Source organism: Aquarana catesbeiana, linkage group LG01 (genome assembly GCF_042186555.1).
Source record: "Aquarana catesbeiana isolate 2022-GZ linkage group LG01, ASM4218655v1, whole genome shotgun sequence".
Taxonomy (NCBI): domain Eukaryota; kingdom Metazoa; phylum Chordata; class Amphibia; order Anura; family Ranidae; genus Aquarana; species Aquarana catesbeiana.
This window is the reverse complement of record NC_133324.1, coordinates 100,719,430-100,742,527: the sequence shown is the minus strand read 5'-3', so window position 1 is coordinate 100,742,527 and position 23,098 is coordinate 100,719,430.

Genomic DNA, 23,098 nt, shown 5'->3' with positions numbered 1-23,098 from the left:
AGAAATTTCCGCATCTCATGTAGGGAAATAAAGGAACTTGTCTTTGATCTTGTAATAATAATAATAATAATAATAATAATTTCAAAAGACATATACAATCCTTTCATCTGCTTTCATTAAAATAACAAATATTGACCCTGCCACGAAGGTTCCTACTTAGGCACTTCCTGTTATGGTGATGAAAATGCTTTGTGCCGATTTACTAAATAAATCTCCGCATTGTCACCCTGTCTTCAAGTGAAAAATATAAATGGCTATTGCACTTTTGTCACCACCAGGAAGCCCACACAGAGCAATGACATGCAGCTGCCACTGAAATTAATCCAGGTGAAGGACATCATTGTTGATAAAAAAATGGCAAAAGAAATATTTAAAAAAAAAAAAAAAGAAACAATTGTTAACAAGACAGAATTCTATAGAAAAACCAGTCAGGGATTTCTGTAATTGTAGTTGTACTTTAAAACCCAGTAAAATAGCCTCTTTAATAAGCTTTCCCCAAAACAATAACATTATAAACACATGTTTATGGATTGCAAAACAGCTCCACAATTCAAGAAGTAAGAAGCACAGAACATCTAAAGCAAATCAAAGAATGCAATAAACACAACTGAAATCCCACTAAATAAATCTTCTTATTTGCATTGTATAACTTGAAAAATTACACCATACCAAGCTTTGATATGTTTACCTTAAAGGGAGGGTGTCTTGTTCTTTTAAGTCTATTTACATAGCACTGTCAATATGTCTGCTCTCTAACCTTTTTGCACTGTCTAAAGCATGCACATTATCATGATTTAGTCAAGGTCAAGGTGATCTGACCTCCTCTAAAGTTTGAACTTGGTCTTCCTCCTTATAAATAACGCAGTGTGTGGGGTAAATCCAATGACTGCTGTTAATCATATGGAATATTTAAAGAAGTACATGCTTCACATTAATATAAGTTAAATTTACCACATATAAAGCTACTAACAGTTACTATACACAATTTTATGTTTAGTTTCAAAAAGCCATGTATGCTATGTATGCACTCAATCCTGTCTCACGCACAATTTATAATAAATATTTGGAATTTGCAGAACGGCATCAATATAACTTGCCTTTATCTGAAGATGTCCCATCATACTATTAAATTAGAAAAGCCATAAAATCAAAAAATAAAAAAATATCTAAAGAAACAAGAATGTGATGTATCTGGGTGGCAACAAGTCTGTCTGCTAAAATAAACACGGTTGGTAAATGACACATACCTATTTAATGACACTTTGAGTTCATGTTAAGTTTGGAAATGCAATAAAAGTCTTATCTCTAGCTTTCACTGTTATTGCACAGATTTAAACCCCTGTCTTGAAGGCAGTTTTACTATCTTTGTTCAATCTAGCCTATAAAAAAGGGACTTGATTTGCTCAGCATGAGAACAGATCAATATAAATGCTGTTGTGTGGTAGATTAGACCACTAACCGTAAGATCAAAGATGTCAAAAAAAAGTTGAGCTTAAATTACATCAAAAGTTCCCAGTAAAATGTATGTTTTAAAAGACCACAAACATAGATGTTCCTAATGTTACCATTATGGAAATAAATCATTACAAATATGCTTCAAAAAGTATGTTAAACAAAAAAAAAAAAGTCATAGAAAACAGTAATACTTACACATACATAAATTATTTTTTAAAATGAATCTATATGATCACTTTTAATCATATGTATTTATTTTATCTGTTTATTTTATGCTAAAGGGAAAAACATTTTGAAATATTCAGCTGTGGTTAGTTAGATGAAAAAGATCTCATTTATTCCTATGTATAACGTTTGCATTAGGATAGTTGTCTATTTAATATTTTCCAGAATGTGTACACATTTTTGTTGTACAAAAGATTATGCCATCTCCCACAGCAAGTGTGCTTTGTCAGGGAAGTTTTAAAGTATAGCGCTACCTATGTAAACTGAATCGCCTGAGGGCGCTTTTTCCGTTGGTGTCCATCTGCAGTATAGCGCGGCCCTTTGCCCCATGGGGTCCCGTCACGCTTACAAACACATACACATACAACATACACATATTTGGCCAATTTTTTCGACAGGATCTAATTAACCTACCAGCATGTCTTTGGAGTGTGGGAGGAAAACGGAGTACCCCGAGGAAACCCACGCAGGCACAGGGAGAACATGCAAACTCCAGGCAGATGATGTGGTAAATTTAGTGGTGCTAAACTACAGTCAGCTCAGACTGAATTGATAGTTCAACTGGTCACTGTGTATGTCCTTCTTCTGCTAGTAGGTGCCTCTGGCAATAGTTTGAGAGTTACCAGAGTAATTAATATGTATCTCTCCCTGGCCAACCAGTAGGTGTTTCCTAGTCACTGGTGCATGCTGGGAGAGAGTCTAAATATTTAGGGATTGACCTTGGGGAGTCCCTCTGTTCTTCCCTGGGCCCCCTGTCTAGGGGAGGCTTTATGAAACCTCTTAGGCATGCTGCCTGAGAGGGTAACTCTGTGGCTGGGCAAAGGACTGGTTTTGTGGTCTAGCTTGTGGATCCTAGGGGACTGAGGAGCCACAGAGGATCTCCATATGCGATGAGGGGCCAGGAAAACTTGGTTGTGGAGCTTGGAGCTCACTGGAGTTTGAAGTCTTCTCTCCAGGGTGTTAGCAGCTCAACGGACAAGTGCTTTACAGTAAGGAACTACAATCACAGATGGATGGGTCAGCTTTCAAGGTTCTCTCTCTGTGAAGACTGTAAGTACTCCTTTTTTGGAGTCTGCCAGTTCATGAATGTCCTGTGCCCTCACCCTCTCTACCTGGAGTTTTGAGTAAGAGCAATAACATCCTTTTTGTTGCATCTTAACATTACTGCCACCTATCTGTTCACTTCCCAATATTGCCTAAGTAATCTACACCTTGTGGTGAAATGTTTCCCCACCCCTGTCTTTGAGGAGCCACCATACCTCCAGGGTTCAGGGGGGTACTACATATATCTAATGCTAATATTTTTCAAAAAAATTACAGAGAAAATAAAGTTACAGCTTGTAAAGAAGTGCTGGAGATCAGGGTTAAAGCGTAAATCCACTTTTGTTGAGAAAAAAACATTCCCCCTGGGTGATCTGTGTACATTGCAGGGATTTTAACAAACTTTATTGCAGATTCCTACCTTTTGTTATTCTGAAGGAATTGCTGTTTGTTTGTCTGTGTCATTTGCTGAATCTAATGGTAGTGGTTTTATAAATATCAATCAGGTGGTCTACCTGCAGGACTCTAATGAGACAAGCTGCAGAGTCTGCATCCCTTTAAAAGTTAGATAGTAGGTGAGGTTGAAAAAAGACACAAGTTCATCAAGTCCAACCCATGTGTGTGATTATATGTCAGTATAACCTTGTATATCCCTGTATGTTGTGGTCGTTCAGGTGCTTATCTAATAGTTTTTTTAAACTATCGATGCTCCCCGCTGAAACCACCGCCTGTGGAAGGGAATTCCACATCCTTGCCACTCTTACAGTAAAGAACCCTCTACGCAGTTTAACCTCTTCAGCCCCAGAAGATTTGGCTGCTCAATGACCAGGCCATTTTTTGCGATTTGGCATTGCATCGCTTTAACTGACAATTGTGTGGTAGTGCGACGCTGTACCCAAACAAAATTGACGTCCTTTTTTCCCCATAAATAGAGCTTTCTTTTGGTGGTATTTGATCGCCTCTGCGGTTTTTATCTTTTGCATTATAAACAAAAGAAGAGCGACAATTTTGAAAAAAACACAATATCTTTTATTTTTGCTATAATAAACATCCCACATTTTTTACCAAAAAACATATTATTTCCTCGGTTTAGGCCGGTATGTATTCTTCCACATATTTTTGGTAAATAAAATCACAAATCTACAAAATAGGGGATAAATTCATGTCATTTTTATTATTTTTTTTTTTTTTACTAGTAATGGCGGCGATCTGCGATTTTTATCGGGACTGCAACATTATGGCGGACACATCAGACACTTTTTACACATTTTTGAAACCATTGACATTTATGCAGCGATCAGTGCAATAAAAATGCACTGATTACTGTGTAAATGTCACTGGTAGGAAGGGGTTAACACTAGGGGGTGATCAAGGGGTTAACTGTGTTCCCTATGTGTGTTTCTAACTGTGGGGGGATGGGACTGTCTAGGAGAAGAGATAGATCGGTGTTCATACATAGTATGAACACACGATTTGTCTCCTCTCCCCTGAAAGAACTGGCATCTGTGTGTTTACAGATGCCGGTTCTCGCTCTGTCACGAGCGATCGCGGGAGCCCAGCGGTCATCGTGCCTGCCGGGCACTTGCATCGGGGTCGGACACATGCTGCGGCGCGTGCCTAGTGGCCGAATGGCGAAGCGATGTAACATAATGTTGTTTTGCCCAGCCGTACCATTCTGCCGCAGTAAAACTGTGTACAGCACACCTCCAGGTAGCCATATTGCATTGCATTTTACAGCAAATTACAGCACTGCAGATTAAAAAGGAAAGGTAATTTTTAATAACATTCAATTACAATATGACTTGTGTTTCAGTTGTATACACTCTATTATTTTTATTTGCTTTTTTTTTTGCCCACAAAAGTGGAGTTACCATTTAACGCTACTTTATCATTGAATATTACTGTTACTATAACACATACAGACAATAGTGTCAGATGTGGAGTACTAATAAACATTAAAAAGAATATAGCAGCACCGAGGAGTGAATGTATAACACTTGTGCTAAATAATTGACATATAGCCAAAAAATACATAATAAATAAAAAATCACCAAAATCAATTGATCAGTCCAAATACTGAAAAAGGCTATAGTGAAAAAGTAAAAAAAATATATACATAAAAATATAATAATATATATAAAATAGTAAAATTGTGTAGATAAAAAATCTTAAATCAAAAGGTATATATTGAACTCTCCCACCGTGACAACAGTCCAAATTCATAAACAAAGTGTTAAAAAAATTAAGAATAAAGTGTCCAAAAAATTAATTGATGAATATAAATCTCATGAGAAATCCACCACCGCAACAAAAATAGTGACCACTGTGTGAAATGCAAGGTTACCAAATAGCAAGCTAGCCAAGCTTGTGACCTATAACCCAATCAGGGCCTTTATCCCAAAGTGAACCAGGTATCTCCAATCCGATCTCATAGCCTGGAAACAGGCCAGGTACCTCAGAGGGGTCCACACTCTAGCGGATGTTTGCTGGCAACTCAATGGGCTCTCCTAATCCAGGAAGCTCCAGGAAGCTCCAATAGGTGGTCATACGAAACCCAAAAAAGAAAGGCTCACCATAGCATAATTTTATCTGAACATGTTTATTTAAAAGATTAAAATAACACTTACAGTGTTGAAGATAAATAGCAGCAAATAGCCGGCCGGCTGTGCATGGACGCCCGTCCACTAAGACACTGGTACGCGGTGACGTCAGCACGTCAACTCCTCCCGACGTACGTTTCGTCAAAACATTGACATTGTCTGGGGAACGGGCGACGCGCTGACGTGTCACGTATTATATAGAGCCAAAACAAACCAAGCCTCGATGTGGGTCAAACCGGAACATCAGGCATAATCTATGGGAGGCCAGCATGAAGCCAAATCTACCATGCAAAGGAATGGCAAAAACTAAAATTATGTTTAAAACAACGAAAATAGCCTAAGTAATTTCCATAAATGGGTACATATAACAATAATCAAAAATGGAATTAAAAAAGTTAAAAAATCCTTTTTTATTTTTCAAAATACATATACGTAAAAAAGAAAGGATGGGAACAAACTAGAGCATTCATAACAAACTAGGGCATTCATAACAAATAATAATAAAAATAATAATAATAATAATAATAATAATAATAATAATAATAATAACATAATGAATGCCCTAGTTTGTTCCCATCCTTTCCCATCCTTTCTTTCAAACTAGGGCATTCATAACAAATAATAATAATAATAAAAATAATAATAATAATAATAACATAATGAATGCCCTAGTTTGTTCCCATCCTTACTTTTTTACGTATATATATTTTGAAAAATAAAAAATAATTTTTTAACTTTTTTTAATTCCATTTTTGATTATTGTTATATGTACCCCGTTATGGAAATTACTTAGGCTATTTTCATTGTATTAAACGTAATTTTAGTTTTTGCCATTCCTTTGCATGGTAGATTTGGCTTCATGCTGGCCTCCCATAGATTATGCCTGATGTTCAGGTTTGACCCACATCGAGGCTTGGTTTGTTTTGGCTCTATATAATACGCAACATGTCAGCGCATCTCCCCAGACGATGTCATTGTTTTGATGAAACGTACATCAGGAGGAGTTACAGTACCATGTACCAGTGTCTCAGTGGACAGGCGTCCATGCACAGCCGGCCGGCTATTTGCTGCTAAAAGTGTTCAACACTGTAAGTGTTATTTTAATCTTTTAAATTAAAGATGGAATTATGCTATGGTGAGCCTTTCTTTTTTGGGTTTCGTATGACCACCTATTGGAGCTTCCTGGATTAGGACAGACCATTGAGTTGCCAGCAAACATCCACTAGAGTGTGGACCCCTCTGAGGTACCTGGCCTGTTTCCAGGATACAAGATCGGATTGCAGATACCTGGTTTACTTTGGGATAAAGGCCCTGATCGGATTATAGGTCACAAGCTTGGCTAGCTTGCTATTTGGTAAGCTTGCATTTCACACGATGGTCACTATTTTTATTGCGGTGGTGGATTTTTCATGAAATTTATATTCATCAATTAATTTTTTGGACACTTTATTCTTAATTTTTTGAACACTTTGTTTATGAATTTGGACTGTTGTCACGGTGGGAGAATTCAATACATACCTTTTGATATAAGATTTTTTATCTACACGATTTTACTATTTTATATATATATTATTATATTTTTATGTATATATTCTTTTTACTTTTTCACTATAGCCTTTTTCAGTATTTGGACTGATCAATTGTTTTTGGTGATTTTTAATTTATTATTTATTTTTTGGATATATGTCAATTATTTAGCACAAGTGTTATACATTCACTCATCAGCGCTGCTATATTCTTTTTATCTACTTTTTGTGCGTATCCCACTTCTAGCAGCTAATTTTTTTATTTTTTCATCAAAGCGCGATATTTTACTTTTTTATCTATTTTTTTAACTAATAAACATTGCTGCTTGTGTTACAATTAGTGCTTTGTATAAAAGCTGGAATATATGGTTCTGTATATGGTATATATATCATGAAATATATAAACATACAAAACTTCTTACATTAAACAATAATTGTGAAGTTTTTTTTAAAATCATACATTAGATATTAAATTGTATGTTATATCCACATTTTTCTGTGCTATTGCCAGAAAAAGAGTTAAAAACAAGCTTCCTTTTATAGGTTCTTTTTTTAAATCAGCATTAGCATGGGCTCTGAACTCAACTTGGCATTTAATGACCTGTTGACAAACAGCAACAGAGCGACATTAAAATATTGATTGAACAAAGCACACTCTCTGCTATCTTGCCCAAACAAAAAAAAAAAACAAGGAAATGTTTGAAAAGGATGTAGACAAAGCAAACATATTTGATTCAGCAAAATCTATCTCTGAGACAATGTTCGGGAAACTAAAAACATTGCCTTGGAAAAATGAATTGTTGTGATACTATTGAGAAAAGCAGGGGTGAAAAAAAAAGTAAGCATACTAAAGGACAGAAGAATGGAACTTTGCAAAACATGTCTATAACATTACACAGCAATTTAAAATAACAGTGATTCAGAAAGTTTTCAACGATGTTTCAGCATCTCTAGAGCTGCATGCACTATGCAATGACACAACAAAACATCAGGCAAATATTAAAAACATCCATTCATCCAGTTGTGAATCTATTTAAACTCACTAAATATATGTTTTATACAGCATAAATACCCAATTTAGTTTTTTTAGCTTTCTGCTGTACCCCAAACAGGAGCACTTTGAATGGGAAACAGAGGAGTTTGAGTTCTAATGCTTGTACAGTGCTGTGAAAATAACACTGTGTGAATATGCTTACAGGAAAGGAAAGAACAGGGATGAACTCACAAATGTTTTGCTGTTCCCCATTGCCCAATTGCCAGGCTAGGAAAGGAGAGTTGACAAAGCAGGTTGAACTTCAGCAGTATTTTTCTCCACTAGTCATCCATAAGATAAGTGAGTACCAGTACCATGATTTTAGGGGAGGAAGGATGTTGAACTGTACACATGGAAGATATTTCCATGGTAGAACATTTAGGTGCATTAAATGTTTACATGTACTTTACATTATATTGATTATGAAACATTTTGGGTATGGGGCTTTATATATACCTCAGAAAGTAATAGCATCTTGTTTAAAATATTACATTTTTTATTGTATACAAAAAAGACATAAAAAATCATGGTCATCCTATGCATTATAAAATCCATTACATGTCATGTGCATAGAGTCCGCCAATGATATTAGAAAAACATCTCTAGGGCATAGTGCCACAGATATGTAGAAGTAGGGTTAACGTGTTTCATGGAAATACCACTTCCTCTGGACCTCTTTGGCTCTTTTTTGTATCCACATAACACAATGTATAAATGAAACTACAAATAAAACAAAACATTCCATTTTAGTCTAAAGCCAAGTGTGTCTGAGAGGGTTGAGCAATTTAAAGAGTTGTGGCATAACAGAGAACCCACCATCATCATCAGCTCCTGCGGGTGTAAGGGCTACACACTAAACAGCAGTGATCATAAGAACTATACTTATATATCACATCCGTTCACTCATCCAGTGCTTCATTCTGCTTCCATACGGAGATTTCCTGGCCGACAGCTGAAAGTAAAGATGGGGGCAGGAATACTGACGGGAGAAGAAAGCACAAAGCGCCACTCTAAGTGCAGTAGATAAAAACAATTTATTTAGGCAAAGGATACATTATACTCACAAGAATATGTATAAAATAGGCATGTCAGGAAAGGGAGATCAGCCGTACAGGGGGAGTCCATATGGGGCAGAGCGTGGATGCCGTGGAGCGGGTTGCACCGGTGGATGCTGGCGTTTCCTGGTCCTCTGTCACACGGGATGCCGGGGGATGACTTCACTTCCGTTCGGACGGAATGTCAGTATGCAGGCGACGCGTTCACTGAGCATGCGCTCCTTCTTCAGACCCGACGGAGGCTATTTTGGTTGAAGACTTATATGCTGTGTTGCCAGAGCTCCTGGGTCCTAGTGACACTACGGCTTAGGGTGGAACAAAAAGGAACTCGGAATTGTACCTCATGCAGGGGGGGTTAAAAAACACATAGCATAATAATCATCATGAAACTGTATATAAGAATATGTATATAAATATAAAGCAGAAAACAGGCATAAATTAATATTACTGCTGGACTAAATATGTTTGAGCATGGAAAGCAATAAGGGAATTGTGGAAGTGGACTTAACAATCGGATAATATAAAAAGGACGATCGAATGGTATAAACATATAAAAAATAAAAAGATTATAAAAATACAAGATGGTGCCTCTCACATGAAATGAGGCACCGGATGCGATAATAAGGAGACCATGGATAAAACGGAAATAGGAAATGGAAATGATGATAATAATGATAATAATGAAGAAAACTAAAAAATAAGAATAATGATGAAAACTAAAGATAAATCCCAAAAAAAATGTAAATATGAGAACAAAATAAAAATGACATCCACCGGCGCAACCGGCTCCACAGCACCCACGCTCTGCCCCAGGCTCCCTCCTGGACAGCTGACCTCCCTTTCCTGACATGCCTATTTTATACATACTCTTGTGAGTATAATGCATCCTTTGCCTAAATAAATTGTTTTGATGCACTTAGAGTGGCGCTTTGTGCTTTCTACCCCAGCCTCCACAGAGTATTGCTTCCAAACTCCCCTGGGCTGTCTTCAAGTGCCTTATCACAGACTTTATGGACTGTACATAGTCATTTATCTTGCAAACATTTTTCTTGCCTTTTTTTATATACCAAGGTGTGTAATAGACAGGTGGATCCCCAACAAGGTTATTGCTAGCACCAACTTCTTTCTTTACTGCAGGAATACTGACTGTTCCAATGCCAAACATTCAGTTTTTGGCTGGGGAATCACCTGACTGACTGCTAAATGATGCCATGCATCACTGGTTGCTAAAATGCTTACAATCTAAAGGGAAGGGCAAATGATACAAAATGAAGTAACTATTTGAGGATAAGCTGATGGAAAAAGAAAAAGTTCAGTTGTTAGGTAGAGGTGGGGTAGGTTTCCCTGAAGAGATGAATTTTCAGGGATTGCCTTAAGGCAAAGTAAGAGATAGTCATGCATGTTATGGTAGGGAGCTCCAGAGGAGGGAGAAGCTCTAGAGCAGTGGTTCTCAACCCTGTCCTCAAGTACCCTCAACAGGCCATGTTTTGTGAATTTCTCTTAGATAAAATAGCTGTCCATAATACCAAGCCATTGATTCTGATTTAAAGCACCTGTGCAAGATAAAGGAAAACCTGCAAACATGGCCTGTTGAGGGTACTTGAGGACTGAGGTTGAGAACCACTGCTCTACAGAAGTCTTAGATGTGAGCATGGGATATGGTTATGAGGGAGCCACAAGCCATTATAGTTTATATAAGTGCTGAATCTTGTTGTTATATAAAGGAAATTTTTAGGGATAATAGGCAAATTACTGCCAAAAAAGGCATGAGACACTGGGTACTGTCATAGAAGACGTACCAATAAAGAAAAATATATATATATTTAACACAGTACAATTGGAAGAGGGTCTTTTAATGTGACTTTTATGTGTATGTGTGTAATGTATGCTGTGTTTACTTTAACATCTGGCTGTTTTTTCTCCCTGCTTTACAAGTAGAAGAAACAGACAGATCGCTGTTCCTGCAGTAAAACTGCTGTGGGTGGGGGGCAAGTAATTAATGAGCAAGGCTAGGCCTAAATTTATTAGAGACAAAGAGCACAAGCTGTGTTCTAGCAACCACCGGTGAAACAAATGCCCATTTTTAGTAGGAAGACTTGCAAAAAAAAAAAAAGTTTGCTGTGGTGGGGATTTCAAGCACAAAATAATAAGAAAGTGAAAAAAATCACCCAAAAATAATAATAATAATAATATTAATTAAAAGCAGAAAAGGGATTTATTGCCAAAAGAGCTAGTAACCAGAAAGAAAGTACTGGTTCATAACTGACACTAATGTTGTCTGGTAGCTTTCAATTCACTGGCACTATAGAACCTTATATAGTGAGGGGGGCTGGCTCAAACCTGATGGCCATATTTCAAAAGCCATACAGTACATTATGGTTTAAAAAAATTCTCCTGGGTGATCTGCACATACATTAGCTGGCACCACAAATCTCGAACCTGCAAAATTCATCTTGAACCTATAGTAGCAGCAAACATGAACCCTAATTCCTACATCTGACACACTTCCTTAGACTAATTAAGCCATCTGTATTTTTATGAAAGCAATTTCCTGATCCTTGTGTATAGAAGAATAAACAAAAACTTGGACAAATGAACAAAAAACCCATGCAACACTTGTAGGCAAACTGTGTTATAGATAAGTGGCACGTGGAGACCATTTGAAGCAGAAGCTGGCACCAAAGGCCTCTTGTGGATTGATAAAGGTGGTCTCTCAAGTGCTCTCTTTTAGACATGCACACAACAGGTGCATATAAAAGCACCTATTCTAAATAGGAAAAAGCTACAGATTCAAGTGGACGTCATATATTTTCCCAGCTGCAAGGAGAATGACTAATCTTCCCACCTTACAGCATGAAGAAAAGGAAAGGTAATTTTGATGAAACTTTGGATGATGACAGAATAACAGATACAGATACAAGGATATAGCACTGTGACCTTCAGTGACCCAGCAAAGGTATCATCTTCACACACTATGGGTAATAATGTGGCCAGTGCAAATTATTATACTAAATAGACACTGGCTATGATAGTTATCACTATTTACTTGTGAATTTTCAATCAATTTAAGTGTACAGGAACAGAGGAATAAATGTCAAATATTGTTATTTAAGGTACTTATATAGCGCCGTCAATTTGCACAGTGCTTTACATATACACTGTACATTCACATCAGTCCCTACCCTCCAATAAGGAGCTTACAATCTAAGGTCCCTAACTCACATTCATATACTAGGTCCAATTTAGACAGAAGCCAATTAGCCTACCAGCATGTCTTCAGAGTGTGAGAGGAAACCGGAGTACCCGGAGGAAACCCACGCAGGCGCAGGGAGAACATGCAAACTCCAGGCAGGTAGTGTTGTGGTTGAGATTCGAACCAGCAACCCTTTTTACTGCCCGACGAGAGTGCTACCCACTACACCACTTTGAATATATCGTGCTATTATTCTTGTTATTATTACTAGCAATTACCAGCCTACATATACAAATCGGGGTAAAAAAATCAGATCTTCTGATCAAACATTTTTTTTAATTTCATTTTTATTGTGTTGAATAGGGATGAGCTTCGTGTTCGAGTCGAACCCATGTTCGACTCGAACATCGTCTGTTCGCCCGTTCGCCGAATTGCGAACGATATGGGCCGTTCGCGCCAAATTCGTGTGGCGTGCCAGGGCCCATAATTCACTGCGGCATTGCAGTGCATTGCTGGCTGATGATTGGCCAAGCATGCACTATGACCCGCATGCTTGGCCAATCACAGCGCCGTCTGAACAGAGAGCCGTAATTGGCCAAAGCCAAGGAGGCTTTGGCCAATTATGGCTCAGGGGATTTAGTACACGCCCCACACTATATAAGGCCGCCTACACGGCGGCCCTGTGTAGTGTGTGTTCCGGCGTTGAAAGAGATAGACAGAGAGACAGTGTCATTTGATTTGAGTTAGATAGATTAGGCAGAACAGTCAGTCAGTTTAGCTGCACTTACAGTGTATTGTGTATATATATGCATCCCAGGTGTTGCATATATATATATATACACTGTATTCAGTTTAGCTAGATCCGTTCCTGTTATCTTCCTACTGACAGGCAGGCTTGTCTTGTTACAGTATTTACAGCTACCTGAAGAAAATTGCTGGTGTTCTTTTGATCCTATTAGTACCACAGTCAGGCAGCTAACCTATTTACAGTTAGTGCAGTGCGTCCTGCTCACAGTGTTCAGCTAGATCCATTCCTGTTATCTTCTTACTGACAGGCAGGCTTGTCTTGTTACAGTATATACAGCTACCTGAAGAAAATTACTGGTGTTCTTTTGATCCTATTAGTACCACAGTCAGGCAGCTAGACTATTTACATTTAGTGCAGTGCGTCCTGCTCACAGTGTTCAGCTAAACCTACAAGTTAGTGGGATGCGTCCTGCTCACAGTGTTCAGCTAAAACTACACGTTAGTGGGGTGCATCCTGCTCGCAGTGTTCAGCTAAACCTACAAGTTAGTGGGGTGCGTCCTGCTCACAGTGTTCAGCTAAACCTACAAGTTGGTGTAGTGAGACCTCTGCACAGTGTTCATCTAAAGCTACAAGTTAGTGCAGTGCATCCTGCTCACAGTGTTCAGCTAGATCCGTTCCTGTTATCTTCTTACTGACAGGCAGGCTTGTCTTGTTACAGTATTTACAGCTACCTGAATAAAATTGCTGGTGTTCTTTTGATCCTATTAGTACCACAGTCAGGCAGCTAGACTATTTACAGTTAGTGCAGTGCATCCTGCTCACAGTGTTCAGCTAAAACTACAAGTTAGTGCTGTGCGTCCTGCTCACAGTGTTCAGCTAAACCTACAAGTTGGTGTAGTGTGACCTCTGCACAGTGTTCATCTCAAGCTACAAGTTAGTGCAGTGCGTCCTGCTCACAGTGTTCAGCTAAAACTACAAGTTAGTGCTGTGCATCCTGCTCACAGTGTTCAGCTAAAACTACAAGTTAGTGCTGTGCGTCCTGCTCACAGTGTTCAGCTAAACCTACAAGTTGGTGTAGTAAGACCTCTGCACAGTGTTCATCTAAAGCTACAAGTTAGTGCAGTGCATCCTGCTCACAGTGTTCAGCTAAAACTACAAGTTAGTGCTGTGCATCCTGCTCACAGTGTTCAGCTAAACCTACAAGTTGGTGTAGTGAGACCTCTGCACAGTGTTCATCTCAAGCTACAAGTTAGTGCAGTGCGTCCTGCTCACAGTGTTTAGCTAAAACTATAAGTTAGTGCTGTGCGTCCTGCTTACAGTGTTCAGCTAAAACTACAAGTTAGTGCTGCGCGTCCTGCTCACAGTGTTCAGCTAAACCTACAAGTTGGTGTAGTGAGACCTCTGCACAGTGTTCATCTAAAGCTACAAGTTAGTGCAGTGCGTCCTGCTCACAGTGTTCAGCTAGATCCGTTCCTGTTATCTTCTTACTGACAGGCAGGCTTGTCTTGTTACAGTATTTACAGCTACCTGAATAAAATTGCTGGTGTTATTTTGATCCTATTAGTACCACAGTCAGGCAGCTAGACTATTTACAGTTAGTGCAGTGTGTCCTGCTCACAGTGTTCAGCTAAACCTACAAATTAGTGGGGTGCGTCCTGCTCACAGTGTTCAGCTAAAACTACAAGTTAGTGCTGTGCGTCCTGCTCACAGTGTTCAGCTAAAACTACAAGTTAGTGTGGTGCGTCCACCTCACAGTGTTCAGCTAAACCTAGAAGTTATTTTTTTGCGAGCTCTGCACAGTGTTCACCTAAAGCTACCTGTAGAAGGTTGGTGGTGTTTTCCTGATCCTATCACTACCGCAGGCAGCTAAAAAAGCCACAAGTTAGTTTTTTGCAAGCTCTACACAGTGTTCAGCTAAAGCTACCTGTAGAAGGTTGCTGGTGTTCTCATACTACAGGCAGGCAGTTGATTTTGCTAGCTGCAGTATCAGTATCAGAGTGGATGACCAAGCCGTCCTCATCCTCCTCATCCTCTCTCACCCATGCCCAGGGTACTTTGTCTGGCAAAGCATCGGCTCTTCCCTCGCTCAATGTCATCAGTGACTCCTTCCCTAGCCCCACCATGTCCTCCTGAGGAGTCCCTCGAACTGTTTGACCACAGTGTTGGGTACATGCTCCAGGAGGATGCCCAGCGTTTGGAAGGCTCTGATGATGATACTGAGCTCGATGAAGGCAGCAACATGAGCACGGACAGAGGGGGTGCCCAAGAAGGACAGCAATCTGGCAGTCATGCTCCCCCTGCTGCAGCATACTGCCAGGTTTGCTCCAGTGATGAGGAGGGAGGGGATGATGAGGTCACTGACTCAACGTGGGTGCCTGATAGGAGAGAGGAAGAGGAGGAGGAGGAGGAGGCGGCACATCACCAACGAGGCAGGATGCCCTCCAGGGGCCAGCCTAAGGGCAGCACATTGACTGCATCACACCCCAAAGCTCCACATGTGCAGGGCGCTGCAGTCTCTGCGCGTTAAAAAAAAAAAAAAGTTCTTTGGTGTGGGCCTTTTTTGAGACGAATGCATCAGATCGCACCGCTGCTATTTGCAACATATGTCTCAAGCGTATCTCGCGTGGCCAAAACATCTCCCGCTTGGGTACCACATGCTTGACCAGACATATGTTGACCTGCCATGTAGTTCGTTGGCAAGCGTATCTAAAAGACCCACACCAAAGAACAAAGAGGACCTCTCCTTGCTCCTCATCAGCTGAGATCTCCAACCCCACTATACCTTCAGTCCTCTCTGAGACCTGCACTGAGAGGAATGAAGGTGTAGAATTAGGTGTGTCACAGCCAAGTACTTGTGGGCAATCTGCTTTTGGTACACCGACGTCAGATTGTACCAGGCAAATTTCCCTGCCCCAGCTGCTGCACCGCTGAAAGAAGTTTGCTCCCAGCCATCCACATGCGCAGCGGTTGAATGCTAGCTTGGCAAAATTGCTAGCACTTCAACTGCTGCCTTTTCAGTTGGTAGACTCTGCCCCCTTCCGTGAGTTTGTGGAATGTGCGGTTCCTCAGTGGCAGGTACCCAAACGCCACTTTTTCTCACGGAAGGCGATTCCAGCTCTCTACCGCCATGTGGAAGGCAATGTCCATGCCTCGCTGGACAGGGCGGTCAGCGGTAAAGTGCATATTACCGCTGACTCATGGTCCAGCAGGCATGGACAGGGACGTTACCTAAGTTTCACATTGGGTGACTCTGCTGGCAGCTGGGAAGGATGCAGGACAAGGTGCAGTAGTGTTGGAGGTTGTTCCGCCACCACGCCTCCAAAATGCTAATGATTGTGACACACCTCTCTCCTCCACCCCCTCCTCTTCTTCTTCCTCCATGGCCTCTTCCTGTGCTTTGTCCTCGGAACCAGCAGGCTTCAAGGGGCTACGCAAGTACGCAGGCCAAAAGATGCCATGCGGTGCTTGAGCTGGTGTGCTTGGGGGACAGGAGTCACACTGGGGCAGAGGTTCTGTCAGCTCTGCAGGGGCAGGTTCAGAGGTGGTTGACGCCACGCCAGGCAGGAATGGTGGTTTGCGACAATGGCACCAACCTCCTCTCTGCCCTCCGACAGGGACAAATGACCCATGTGCCCTGTTTGGCTCACGTCCTTAACTTAGTGGTGCAGCGGTTCTTGGGCAGGTACCCGGGCTTACAGGATGTCCTGAGGCAGGCCAGGAAAGTCTGTGTGCATTTCCGCCGGTCATATAATGCCAGTGCTCGGCTGACGGACCTCCAAAAGGAGTTTAACCTGCCCAAGAACCGCCTAATCTGTGACATGCCCACCAGGTGGAACTCAACGTTGGCCATGCTGCAGCAGCTGCACACGCAGCAGAGGGCCATCAATGAGTACCTGTGCGACTATGGCACCAGGACAGGGTCAGGGGAGCTTGTTTTTTTTCCCCACACCAGTGGGCCATGATCAGGGATGCATGCACTGTCCTGTCACCATTTGAGGAGGCCACGAGGATGGTGAGCAGTGACAGTGCATGCATCAGTGACACTGTCCCCCTTGTCCACCTGTTGGAGCACACACTGCGTGGAATAATGGACAGGGCACTTGAGGCAGAACAGAGGCAGGAAGAGGAGGACTTCCTTAGCTCTCAAGGCCCCCTTCATCCAGACAGTGTTCCTGCATGCCCGCCGATCACACAGGAAGAGGAGGAGGAGGAGGAGGAGGAGGAGGAAGATTGTGTCAGTATGGAGGTGGAGCCTGGCACTCAGCATCAGCAGCAGTCTTTAAGGGATCAGTCCCAAGAAACACATGGACTTGTACGTGGCTGGGAGGAGGTGGCTGCGGACCATATCGTCCTTAGTGACCCAGAGGACTCCGGACCGAATGCCTCAGCAAACCTACGCTGCATGGCCTCCCTGATCCTGCAAAGCCTGCGTAAGGATCCTCGTATTCGTGGTATCAAGGAGAAGGACCAATACTGGCTGGCAACCCTCCTTGATCCACATTACAAGGGTAAGGTTGCAGACCTTATCTTGCCATTGCAGAGGGAGCAGAGGATGAAACATCTTCGGGAGGCCTTGCAGAAAGGTCTGTGCAACACGTTCCCAGAGACTGGGAGGTTACAAACTCCTGTTTCTGGACAATGTGTTGCTGAGGCTTCGGGCAGTCAAAGAAGGAGCGGTGGAGAAGGTGGCCGTCTGACCAATGCGTTCAGACAATTTTTTGGTCCGCAGCCCCAAGGTATGATCGGTTCCAGCAACCATCACCAGCGTCTGTTTTACATGGTGCAGGAATACCTAGGGGCAAGATCTGACTTGGACACCTTTCCCACTGAAAATCCTCTGGGTTACTGGGTCTTGAGGATGGATCACTGGCCAGAGCTTGCACAGTATGCAATTGAGCTACTGGCCTGTCCTGCATCCAGCGTTCTTTCGGAACGCACATTCAGTGCTGCTGGAGGCTTTGTAACCGATCACAGGGTGCGTCTGTCCACCGACTCGGTCGATCGACTGACCTTCATAAAAATGAATCAGTCTTGGATCACCACCAGCTACCAAGCACCTGATGCTGATGTAACCGAATAATTTTTTTTGAAATCTCAGATCCCTTCAAAGACTGCCTATACTGATGCTGAGTGACTATCCCTGAGAAATTATCCTCTTCCTCCTCAATCATCACGCTGATAGCTTGTGAGAACATTTTTGGTTCTGGGCGCCACCACCAGTGCCTAAGGCACAATTTTTCAGCCCCTGTTTAACAGGGGCGTGTAATTACAATTTTTGATGCAATACCTTGCAGCAGGGCTCGTTTCTGCGTTACAACTAGAGTATCTGTGAGGGGTTGCAGTGTTGTTGCACCAGCACCAGTGCCTAAGGCCCAATTTTTCTGCCCGTTTAACAGGGGCGTGTAATTACAATTTTTGATGCAATACTTTGCAGCAGGGTTCGTTCCTGCATTCCAACTAAAGTGTCTGTGAGGGGTTGCAGTGTTGTGGCACCAGCACCAGTGCCTAAGGCCTAATTTTTCAGCCCCTGTTCAACAGGGGCATGTAATTACAATTCTTGAACTAATATTTCACAGCAGGGCCCATTTCTGCACCCACCAAGAGCGAGTGAGGACTTACAGTGTTGTGGCACCAGCACCACCACCACCACCACCAAAGGCCCAATTTTTCTGCCCCTGTTCAACAGGGGCATGTAATTACAATTCTTGATCTAATATTTCACAGCAGGGCCCTGTGAGGGCTTACAATGTTGTGGCCACAACAACACCTAAGGCCCAAATTTCTGCGGATTATATAGGGCAGGCCCCTACTTTCAAACATCTAACTTACAAACGACTCCTACTTGCAAACAGAAGGAGACAACAGGAAGTGAGATGAAATCTACCCCTAGGAAGGGAAATTCTCTCCTGTAAGAGTTAATATGGGAAAAACATTTCTCATTTCCACTGATGCTTTCCAATCCTTGTTCCACAAAAAAACCCAAATTTTCAAAAAACATTTGTCATTGGGACAAAAAGTGAGGTGAAATCTTCTGAAGAGGAGGAAAGACAGCAAAACAAATGTCACAGGGGTGATAAACCTTCCCTATGTTTTCCAAAAAGCTTAAAAAAGATTTTTTGGCTGGAGCTAAACACGTTAAAAATGTACCCGTTCAAAATTACAAACAGATTCTACTTAACAACAAACCTACAGTCCCTGTCTTGTTTGCACCGCCTGTATACTGCTGTTCAGAGTATATAGGGCCTGGTGGCCCCACACTTTTCCTTATTTTAATTTGGGTGCGGGGTTTAAGACCCAAAGGGCCTGGTAATGGACTGGGGGGGTACCCATGCTGTTTGTCTCACTGATTTTTATCCATATTGCCAGGACCGGACATTATATTAAACCCGCAAGCAGTTTTAAATGAGATTTTTTCTTTTAAAAATGACATTTGGTGCAGGGACTGTTCTAAACACGGGAAACACGCGCCACTTTACAGGCATACTATAGACACCCCCCAGGTACGATATTTAAAGGAATATTTCACTTTTTTATTTCACTTTAAGCATCATTAAAATCACTGCTCCCGAAAAACGGACGTTTTTAAAAATTTTTTTGCATTGATACATGTCCCCCGGGGAAGGACCCGGGTCCCCAAACCCTTTTTAGGACAATACCATGCAAATTAGCCTTTAAAATGAGCACTTTTGATTTCGAACGTTTGAGTCCCATAGATGTCAATGGGGTTCTAACGTTCGTGCAAATTTTCGGTCCGTTCGCAGGTTCTGCTGCGAACCGAACCGGGGGGGCGTTCGGCTCATCCCCAGTGTTGAAGCAAAAGAGTCCCAGTCCTTGTCAAACAGACCTTTTTACATTTGAATTCTGTTCTATCATAGTAATTTTTCAAAGGAAAATTTTGGTCAAACAAGAAGTTTAATTTGCTTATATTTTGCTTTCCTTGCTTTCTCCTTCCTAACATGCTAATTATATATATATTTTTAAAGAAAACCATTCTAATTTTTATACCTTTCTTATTTTAGACCCAGCTTTCACTTCTCACTTGTTACTGACCTTGGAGCTTGTCCATTAGAATGTGGTACTATAGGGAAGTAGAGGAGCCACAAAGAAAGCTGCAGCTTCAGTCACTATTTTGAGTAAACCCATTTTTTTAGGTGCTCTCACAACCATTTAGCCAGCCTCAGCAGTACTATACTTAACATTTTACTACAACCATTATATTGAATTTAGCAGGTAAACTTGCTGTCATTCTTCCCTTTGAAACAGTATATACACTCACTGGCCATTTTATTAGGTACACCTTGCTAGTACCAGGTTGGACCCACATCTGCCTTCAGAACTGCCTTAATTGTTTGTGGCGTACATTCAAAAAGGTTTTGGAAACATTCCTCAGAGATTTTGGTCCATATTGACATGATAGCATCATGCAATTGCTGCAGATTTGTCGGCTGCACATCCATGATGCAAACTTTCTCATTCCACCACATCCCAAAGGTACTCTATTGGATTGAGATCTGGTGACTGTGGAGGCAATTGGAGTACGGTGACTTCATTGTCATGTTCAGTGGTGAGATGATTTGAGCTTTGTGACATGGTGCATTATCCTGCTGGAATTAGCCATCAGAAGATAGGTACACTGTAGTCATAAAGGGATGGACATGGTCAGCAACAATACTCAGGTAGGCTGTGGCATTTAAATGATGCTCAGTTGGTACTAAGGGGCCCAAAGTGTGCCAAAAAAATATCCCCCACACCATTATACCACCAGCACCAGCCTGAACTGTTGATACAAGGAAGGATGGATCCATGCTTTCATGTTGTTTACGCCGAATTCTGACCCTACCATCTGAATGTCACAGCTGAAATCAAGACCCATCAGACCAGGCAACATTTTTGCAATCTTTTATTGTCCAATTTTGGTGAGCCTGTGTAAATTGTAGCATCAGTTTCCTGTTCTTAGCTGACAGGAGTGGCACCTGGGGTGGTCTGCTGCTGCTATAGCCCATCTGCTTCAAGGTTTGATGTGTTGTGCATTCAGAGATGGTATTCTGCATACCTTGGTTGTAATGAGTGGTTATTTGAGTTACTGTTGCCTTTCTATCATCTCGAACCAGTCTGCCCAGTCTCCTCTGACCTCTGACATCGACAAGGCATTTTCGTCCACACAACTCACTGGATTTTTTCCCTTTTAGGACCATTCTCTATAAATCCTAGAGATGGTTGTACATGAAATTTGCAGAAGCTCAGCAGTATTTGAAATACTCAGACCAGCCGTCTGGCACCAACAACCATGCCACAATCAAAGTCACTTAAATTATCTTTCTTCCCCATTCTGATGCTCAGTTTGAATTTCAGCAAGTCATCTTCAACATGTATAGATGCTTAATGCATTGCTGCCATGTGGTTGGCTGATTAGCAATTTGTGTTACTAAGCAATTGAACAGGTGTGAATAGGTGAACCTCGCGCCAAATATATATAACCTAAAAACTAGAAAAGCTGCTCCCCAAATATTGTAGATAAACTACTAAACAATGTGAAATATGTGGGTAGGGGGCACTGAAGTGAAACCCTGCATATTAAGTGCTAACATGGATAGTGAGTCAATGATAGTGACAACATTGGTGAAATATTTGCATGATAGGAGTCCAATATTCAACAAATAATGAATGAGTGAAACCTGAGTAAATCAAATTGTTGAATGTGCAAAACAATGAACAATATCAAAGAAAAAAGTCCATAGATTGAATGACAACTTGGTGATTCAAAACAGATCAGAAATGTGCAGACAATCCTTCACCACTTGACAACAGTCCAGATCACCCAATGTGCTCTAATGGAAAACCTGCTTACCAGATTTCCATGACCTCTTTAACCAAAAAGAAGGTCTGGGATTGCTAGATAGGAGTACCGGAACAAGGTCCGATGACACCTGTATTTTACTCTTCTCTCCAACACGGCTGCCCATGGGGGATAGAAGACAAGAGGATGACCATTAGCATAATATTGTTTTTATTAAAAATGCCAAAGATAAATAGCAATTTCCTGCTTACATTGGATGGTGCCTACCCGGCACTAGGAATAGCCCACAATGAATGTTGGTGGAAGCCCTGCTGCTCAGCTCGCGCTGGATGGTCGGCGTGTGTTCCACTGATGCTGGGAGACAAACCGGAAGCTGGGAAGCTGGGATCCGGTAGCTGGGACCCGTAAGTGATGTAATCAGAAGGCACCACGATGTATGTTTTGTAATCTTACATCCTTGTTAACTCCTCTCCAAATGTAGTGTTTATGGTTGTGGCCAAAACACTCAATTTTGGTCTCATCACTCCAAATGACTTTGTGCCAGAAGGTTTGAGGCTTGTCTCTGTGCTGTTTGTCGTATTGTAGCAGGATACTTTGTGGCATTTGCGTAGTAAGACCCTTTTTACACTGAGACACTTTACAGGCGCTACATTGCTAAAAATAGCGCCTGCATAGCGCCTGTAAAGAGCCACTCCTGCTTTCACACTGGAACGGTGCCCTTGCAGGACGGTAAAAAAACTCCTGCAAGCGGCATCTTTTGAGCGGTGTATACACCGTTCCTAAACTGCTCCTGCCCATTGAACTGAATGGGCACTGCTGCCAAAACCGCCGGCAAATCGCCGCTGCAGTGGCGATTTGCAGATCGTTTTAAGCCTTTTTCGACAGCTTACGGTTAAAACCGTCCCGCTATCAGCCAAAAACACCAGCAAAAATGATGGTAAAGCGCCACTAAAGATAGTGACGCTTTACCGCCGATGGCACCGATGCCCCAGTGTGAAAGGGGCCTAATGGATTTCTTCTGGCGACTCAACCATGCAGCCCATCTTTCTTTAAGTGCCTCCTTATTGTGCATCTTGAAACTGCCACACCACATGTTTTTCAGAGAGTCCTGTATTTCACCTGAAGTTATTTGTGAGTTTTTCTTTGCATCCCGAACAGTTGTGGCTAAAACTTTAGTTGGTCTACCTGACCGTGGTTTGGTTTCAACAGAACCCCTCATTTTCCACTTCTCGGTTAGAGTTTGAACACTGCTGATTGGCATTCTCAATTCCTTGTATATCTTTTTTTAATCCCTTTCCTGTTTTATACAGTTCAACTACCTTTTCCTGCAGATCCTTTGACAATTCTTTTGCTTTCTCCATGACTCAGAATCCAGAAAGCTCAGTGCAGCACTGGATGAAAAATGCACGCATCTGTCAGGAGTCC